The sequence below is a fragment of the Mastigoproctus giganteus genome, chromosome 12 (genome assembly GCF_048544385.1).
Source record: "Mastigoproctus giganteus isolate SK-2022 chromosome 12, ASM4854438v1, whole genome shotgun sequence".
NCBI lineage: Eukaryota > Metazoa > Arthropoda > Arachnida > Uropygi > Thelyphonidae > Mastigoproctus > Mastigoproctus giganteus.
The window spans coordinates 158,338,107-158,346,867 of record NC_143586.1 but is presented as its reverse complement, the minus strand read 5'-3'; the positions used below and the strand labels follow the sequence as shown (position 1 = coordinate 158,346,867).

General features: G+C 37.7%; 1 long non-coding RNA gene across 1 annotated transcript in view; it reads left to right on the top strand.

Moving 5' to 3' along the window:
- Positions 1 to 653: 653 nt before the first annotated feature.
- The window catches only part of LOC150077539 (uncharacterized), a 60,535-nt gene continuing 52,427 nt past the window's right edge, over positions 654 to 8,761 (top strand). The window contains exon 1 of the long non-coding RNA XR_016547730.1: positions 654 to 706. This is a non-coding gene — a long non-coding RNA (uncharacterized LOC150077539). The remainder of the gene's footprint in view (positions 707 to 8,761) is intronic.

Genomic DNA, 8,761 nt, shown 5'->3' with positions numbered 1-8,761 from the left:
TACCCTGAGAGAGAGAGAGAGAGAAAACAAGAGTCAGAAGTAGAAAGGAATCACGAAGTAAGAGAAGAATGATGATATCCAGCTCAGGACCCTGGGTGTGTCAAGTCCATACTCACCAGATGTGAGCCCCTGGGGTTATCAACTGGATACTCGGAATTTGCATGCCAGGACAGCTATTATATCAAATATTCGCCTTCGGCGATACTGTTAACAATAAAATATTCATGAAAAACATACTTGGTTTTGTTAATTTGTTCCAGCAGTGTATTTTTCATTTAATAACAGCGAACACGAAAACACTGTAGCTTCCTTCATCAAAATTAACAACGTTGATTGTAGTTGGAGATATAATGATGCTACAAGCTAAAATTAAGCTGGAATGAAATCGTCTTGAATTTTTAACTAACCGTTATAGAGTATGCAAAACCAACAGCTACCGTAGTTTTAGTTTACCTGGTTCAAGCTCGCGTTAATGCGAAATATGGTGCTGTTCTATTCTTCCCATCTTGTTAGTTCCAATGTAGTAGCCCAGGAGCATAAAAAAAAAAAATTGAATTTATTTAACTTTCTCAGGATCGGGGAAGGGGGTATAGGCCCGATCATCCATCTCTAAATACAAAATTTTCAATGCTTTTTTTTTCTTTTTCATCCGTTTGTACAAAGATAGATTTGACAATGCGTGTTCAACGCTCTCTATATTGAAGCGGTAAATTCGATTTCTTGTTTGTTTTTGTTGAGAGTTCATTTATTTATCATTAGTATGCCCAAAATACAATTACCTAATTGGTATGCAACCGTAGTAATATAAAATATAATAATAAACATTTTTCGGTAAGTCATCATAATATAAGCTGGGAATTAAACACCATTCAGTATTTACTTAAGCACAAACAACTGATAATAGAAAATTCTCAAAAATAATCTTTTTGAGAATATTCTTGAATACTCTCCAAATTGTCAAGAATACCATTCCCTACAATATTTATGTGACAAAATTATATATTCACATGTTATTTATAGGCATATCTGTCTTATCGCGATTACTTTCGTTTCTGTCAGTCTGTGATTTGGATGTGCCCTTTCGCGAACGGCGAAATATTTGTACGTGGGATGACCTTATTACCTTTGGTGAAAAGACGATCCGTTGTAGGTTCCAGATAAAGATGGAACGGCGAAAATAGGGTTGCCAACTCTCACAGACTTGGGTCAGAGATTTAGCATTAGTAGAGGTATACGATGCAAGAAAGCAAGCTTAATCAGCATCAGCCAAAAAAAAAGAAGAGAAAAAAACTCTCCCATTTCATCCCTCCCTTCGTTCCAAATGCCTGTTCAGCTTAGCCTTAAATTTATTTAGGCTATTAGCTTCCACAACAAAAGATGAAAGCCTGTTCCACCAATCAACTACCGACTGGCTAAAGGCAAATTTCCGCACATTTATTCTACAACTACTTTTCCTCAATTTGGAACTGCCCCCTCAGGTTCTTAGTCTGAGCAAGACGAAGAATCCCATCAGCATTCAGCTTGCTCAACCCATTCAAGGCCTTATGCACCTCAATCAGATCACCTCGCAGGTGCCTACTGTCCAGGCGTTGCAATTTGCAGAACTTTACGGGGGGAGGAGTGGATTGGCTTTTGAAATTTGAAAGTAATATTTTATATACAGACAGTTAAATAAGCAATAAAATTTTAAAACTTTTATTTCATAAAGCTTCATAAAACAAAGTTACAAAAAAAGTTATATTTATATTTTAATCAAAGATCGTAAGTTAAGGGTTAAGGTTGCTAGTGAGTTGTAGTTGTTACCGTTGAGGTACATTTAATACTACTCAAAATGTCTGTAGTAAATTCAAGTTAAAGATGAAGTGGAAATAAAAACACGCCCGCCGATCAATAAGAAGTTCGTTCACGTATGGTTCGCGCAAAAAAGTAGTTTGGTAGCATTGGCCTCCGCGGGGGGGGGGGGGCAAACGGGGGACTCGCCCACCATGGGATCGAGTAAAAAATTCCACAAATTATAATCGTAAAAGTGATTGAGATATGTGACCTTACACCCTCGACTAAGGGATGCTTTGTCTGCCTTAAAATTTTATTATGGGTTAGCCGGTTTCGGCCCTCAGTGGGGTAACCATAGAACACGTGTTTCATCGATTGCAGCAATAAAACACGTGTTCCTGTTTTTGGTTCATCTTTTTCTGATTTGTGAAAAAAATGTTCATTACTGTTGTGAACAGCGCCAGTTTGTTTGTCCTCTGTGGCTAGATTAGTGGATGTAAAAAGTATTAGTTCTGCTATTTTAAATAAATGTACTGAATATGGTTTGGACGTGAACAAATTAATTGAACAAGGATACGATGGCTGTGCAAGTATGGCAGGAAAGGAGGCTGGTGTTCAAGCCCAGATAAAAAATATATATCCAAAAGCCACTTACATACATTGTACTTCTCACAGATTAAATCTAGTTGTGAATGACCTAAACATTGTACCAGAAGTTCGCTAGACAATAGGAATTATAAAATCTATAGTAAAATTTTTTAGAGAAAGTCCAAAATGAAGAGCTGCCATCGCGCCAACAATTCCTTTACTTTCAGAAACTAGATGGACTTTGAAATATCAAACTATATCGGTTTTTTCAACTCATTTTCAATAAATTAGAAGAAATTTCTATGAACTGGACAGGATCAACACATCAAGAAGCGAATCATTTAGTGACATCATGTAGTACTTCAATGTTTATTATTTGTTTAAATATAATATCAAAGTATTCTGCTATTCTCGAACCAATAACCCAAACATTACAAGCCATAGACGTAGATTTGCTAGCCGCTCACCAACATATTGAGGACTTTAGCATTAACATTAGCATTAGTAGAGGCATTTGATGCAAGAAAGCAAGCTTATGCAGCATCAACCAAAAAAAAAAAAAAAACACTTCCACTTCACCCCTCTAAATTCCTGTCCAGCTGAGCCTTAAACTTATTTAGGCTATCAACTTCCACGACAAGGGATGGAAGTCTGTTCCACCAACCAACCACCCGCTGGCTAAAGGCAGATTTCCGGACGACTATCCTACATCTGTCTTTCCTCAATTTGAATTTATGCCCTCTCATGTGATTATTCTGAGCAAGAGGAAGAATCCCATCAGCATTGAGCATGCTCAAACCATTCAAGGCTTTATACACCTCTATCAGATCACCTCGCTGGTGCCTAGTCTCCAGACACTAATTTGCAAAAATTAAGCCTTACTTCGTAAGAGCACCCCTTTGTTCCATTCACTAATCTTGTTGCCCTTCTCTGTACTCGTTCCAGCAGCTCTACATCCTTCTTGAAATGAGGCCTCCAGACCTGTATACAGTACTCAAGGTGTGACCTGACCATTGCTTTATACAAGGGAATAATCACCTCCTTATCCCTGCTAGAAAAATTCCTATATATCATTGATAATACACCATGAGCTACTCTTGCAGCCCGTCTGCACTACTTACTTAAAATACTTACTTAAAATACTTACTTAAAATATTTGCATTTCATAGGGAAAAATCTAAAGAAAACTTTGAAGAGATTTATAAACTTTCACTAGATATGGCTGAAAAATTAACAATAAAAATCGAAATACCTAGATGACGTTCCAAACAGAAATATAGATGCAATTATCCTGGAATCACACCTGAAGACTATTATCGGCAATCAGTATTTATCCCATACTTAGATACTTTAATTCCATCCTTAAAATCAAGATTTTCCTCAGATAACGATATAGCATTTTCAGTATTTCAGTTTCATCCCAAGAATATTCTAAAAGTAGATAAAATAAAGTTCCAAAACAACGTCAAAAGAGTAAGCGAAAAATACAATTTACAATATTTAGAAATAGAGGTAACAACATGGTATGAAAAATGGACAAATTTTCCTTCGACTGATATTCCCCAAACTTTACCAGAAGTTTTCGAACATTGCGACTATTTCCCTTCTATTAATTCGGCAGTAACTATTGGTATGACATTACCTGTTATGACCTGTACCATTAAAAGAAGTTTCAGCCTCTTGAGACATGTGAAAACATGGTTCACTAGCTCAGAAACTCCCTTATCAGGTTTATGTATGATTTGTGTGCACAAGAAGAAACTAGAAGAGGAAGCGGTAAAGAACAAATTTATTGAAAATGTCATCAATAGGTTTGCAAGTGATAGAGGGAGAATTCAATTCTTATATGATATGTGATTATTGAAATTATTATTATTATTATTTTTTTTTTTTTATGTGAACCCCAAACATGAGAGGTATTAGAACCTATAGTACTTAGTACCGTGCTTGGGTTGGAGGTTGAGAAGACGAAAGAAGATATTTGTTGACATTGGATTTGAACTTCTGTAGATTGTAATTTTCAGGAAATATGTATGAAGGAAGGTTGTTCCAGAAAACAGCAGTTGAATGAATAAATGAGGAAGATGAAAAGTTGGTTCTGTGAGTTTGAAGTTGGACAGTAAATGGATGTTGGCTGGTGATGGCACGTGTTTCGACTGTTTTGAAAGGGAGAGCGGGAATTATAGAAGCCAATTCAGAAGAATAGTGCCCATGGAAGTATCTGTAGAAGAGGCATGCAGCAGAAACAGTATGTCTATGAGAAAGCAAGTGGAGAGACTCTGTTAGAGATGAATCATTAATTAACTTAACTGTACTCTTCTGAATGGAATCAAGAAGCCTGAGAGAGGTTTTGGGGGCACCACCCCAGATGTGAGAACAATATTCCATGGCAGGGCAGATTTGCGATTTATACAGAGTGAGCAGCTGTTTGAAAGAAAAGTAACGCCAAGAGCGAAAGAGAAAACCATATTTTTTATATGCAGAGGAAGCAATATTTGTAATGTGCTTGTGCCAAGAGAGATTAGAAGTCAGGGTAATCCACAAAAGAGATATATCATTTTGCCTAGAAATCGGAGTGTCACCAAAGATAAGCATAGGAGCAGAAGAATCCTTTTTGCGAGATATAAGACAAGACTGAGTTTTAGAAGGGTTGAAATCAACTAAGTTGTCTTTGCCCCACTGAAGAATTACCTGAAGATCGGCATTTAAGGAATTGGTAGAGATTTTCGAGAAGTTGAAGCTGATTGAGCAGGACAAGTTTTCTCAAAATGGAAAGTGGAATGCAATGTGCTATCATCGGCAAAACTATGGATAGGATTTCCAGTCAATGGAAGAAGGTCATTAATATACAAGAGGAAAAGAGTGGGGGAAAGAACTGAACCTTGGGGGACACCGGCATTAGTGGAGAAGTTAGAAGACAGCGAGCCATCTACCATCACCCTCAGTGAGCGATCAGAGAGAAAACTGGATAACCAATTACTAAAAACAATTGACAAACCATAAGATGGAAGCTTGTTTAGAAGACCTTTATGCCAAACACGATCAAAAGCCTTTGAGATGTCAACAGCAACTACTTGTGTTTCACCGAACCTTTTCACTGAATTAGTCCATAAATGGGTAACATAAGCTAGAATATCACTAGTGGATCGACACTGATGGAATCCATACTGGCAATCGATGAGACGGAAGGTTTCTAGGTAGTTTAAGAGTTGGCAGTTAATTGATTTCTCCATTACTTTAGAAAGAGTAGAAGTAATTGCAATGGGACGATAATTGGATGGGAGGGATTTGTCACCCTTTTTAGGAACTAGCTGGATATGAGCAAATTTCCAAGCAGAAGGAAAAACACCTTTGGAATAAGAAAGTGAAAAAAGGTAGCAAAGAATAGGAGTAAGTTCAGGAGCACAGATTTTGAGAACAAGTGGAGAAATACCATCAGGACCTGGAGCTTTCTTAGCATCAAGATTCATCTATCTATATATATATATATATTAATTCTGGTTTCGTTTATAATGTAAATTTATTTACATTATATATGTGTTTTTGTATTGATATAATCTACTTGTGAAAAAAAAACCCTTAAAACATTAAATAATTAAATAAAAATTTATTGATGTAATTATTTGTCTCCAAGCTTTCCCCGTCCCGTGGAAAATTATCAGTGGATGCCCACGTTTGGTAGTAGTTTAATTGTAGGCCGCAAATTTAATTTAATTTAACTTGATACTTGATACTTTTATTATTTTGATACTTGGCCTTTTGTTGGGCCAGCCGGAGAACTTGAAACCTGAGCCGGAACATGAAGAAATTAGAGGAAAGCTGGAGTCTCCGGCCCAAAAGTACACAGTTGTCAACCATAGGCGAAAATAGCCTCATTTTTTAAAGCAGTGTCATTTTATTTATAAGTAGTATATGAATACACATGCATTTCATAAGTGGTACTCTTAAAATTTTGTTAGATGTTGGTCAAGTTTACTGCAGACCATTCGAGACCATTTCATGGCTATACTCCAAAACGTGGGTACAAGTTTTCTCTACGCAGTGGGCGTGGTCTTAAACGGAGATATAGTATGGCCGAGTTCTGTGATTGGGTAATCACTGTGAAAGCGTAATTTTTGTTTCTGATTGTTTCAGTGGATGTAGTAGTAGTAGTAGTAGTGGCATGTGACTCAAGAAAGCAAGCATATGAGTTTGTGCAGCATCAGCCAAAAAAAAAAAAAATTACAAAACAATCCCCTCTAAATATTTGTCCAGTTCCTCCTTACATTTATTAAACCCATCAACTTCCACAGCGACAGGTGGAAGTTTGTTCCAGCAATTAACCACCCGCTGGCTAAAAGCAAATTTCCGCACATCTCTTGTACATCTAACCTTCCTCAATTTCAATTTATGACCCCTTAGGTTCGTAATCTGAACAAGTGGAAGAACCCCATCAGAATTCAGCATGCCCAACCCATTCAAGGCCTTATTCACATAAATCAGATCACCTCGCAGGTGCCTAATCTCCAGCCACTGCAATTTGCAGAACTTAAGCCTCTCTTGTTAAGAAAATCCCTTCATTCCCATTACCAATCTTGTTGCCCTTCTCTGTACATGCTCAAGCAAATCTACATCCTTCTTAAAATGAGGCCTCCAGACCTGTATGCAGTACTCAAGGCATGGCCTGACCATTGCCTTATACAGAGGGACAATCACCTCCTTTTCCCTGCTAGCAAAATTCCTGTATATCATTGACAAAACCCCATGACCTGCCCTGGCAGCCTGTCTGCATTGCTCAGAAAACTTCATATCTGCCTGCAGATATGAAGTTTTCTGAGCTTTTTCCCAGGTCTTTTTCATTTTCTACCTCCTTACATGTAGTACCACACGGTTGGTACATTTCTCTGGGGTTACTTCTATCCATATGCAGTACTTTGCATTTTTCAATGTTAAATTTCAGTTGCCACTTAGCCCATCTGCCCAAATTTTCTAGATCCTGTTGCAGTAACACACTGCCATTACCGTCATTAATTACCTGATATACCTTCATTAATATCATTGATAAATATACAAAGCAACAGTGGACCCAACACTGAACCCTGTGGGACTCCACTATATTAGTCCACGAAGAGCAGCCCCCAATGATTACCACCCTCTGTCTTCTTCCATTCAACCATCCTTTAATCCATTGTAGAAATTTACCATGAATACCATTCTGCTCCAATTTCTACAGTTATCTTCCATGTGCAACAGTGTCAAAAGCTTTCCTGAAATCCGAGTATATGATATCAAAATTAGTTTTTGCATCCATTTCCTTTGTAACCACATTATAATAACCAATCAAATTTGTCAGATAAGACTTTCCCTTAACAAACCCATGCTGTGTCTGAATTACTGCTGCAGTCTTGTCTAGATGATCGTGCAATGCATCTTTAACCAGTGATTCCATTATTTTACCCCTAACAGAAGTTAATCTAACTGGTCTGTAATTACCCGTGTCACTCTTCGATCCCCCTTTTGTGAATTGGGGACACATTTGCACATATCCAGTCTGTGGGGACCTCTCCTGAGTCCAAGGATGCTCTCATAATTATGGCTAAGGGTTTGCTTACTTCCTATGCCGCCTCCTTTAATATAACTGGATAGATCCCATCCCATCCACCCCAGGTGCCTTTGTTATGTTTAACTTCAACAATTTCTCCTCCACTTTTTTTCAGTTATTACAAAATCATTAAGCACCCTGTTACAATTTGATAACCTTGTGGCATTTTCAAACTTTAATAACTCCTCATGTGTGAATGTTGATGCAAAATACTCATTCAGTTTGTTTGCTCTCTGAGCAGGATCATCAACAGTTGAACCATCGAAGTGGACCAATCAGATTCAACCCCTTCCTTTTAGAGTTTATATAAGTAAAGAAATCCTTGCTGTTTTTCTTAGTATCCTTTGCCAAAGATTTCTCGTAATCTACCTTCGCCTGCCTAACCTTCTTTGTGACTTGATTACAGACTAGCTTATATATATCATAGGCTTCTGTGTCGCCTGATAATTTATAATGTGAATTTAGTTTGGTTTAGAGGGAAGTATGAAGTTATCATTTGCACATGTTTCGGTTGGTTATCTGCAGTCTTAGTTAGGGTGTTCCTCCCCTGCTGTTTTTATAGTGGAAAACGAGTGTTCCCTATTTAAAAACATTGTTAACGGATATTTTAACCAAAGGTTATGCCCAGCCCTCGCTATCTGCAGTCTTAGTTAGGGTGTTTATCCTCCCCCCCCTTACCGCCGTTTTTATAGTGAAAACGAGTTCCCTATTGAACCCCCGCTTTACCGCCATTTTTATAGCGGAAAACAAGTTCCCTATTTGAAAATAGCTCTAACGGATATTTTAACCAAAGATTATGCCCAGCCCTCGCTATCTGCA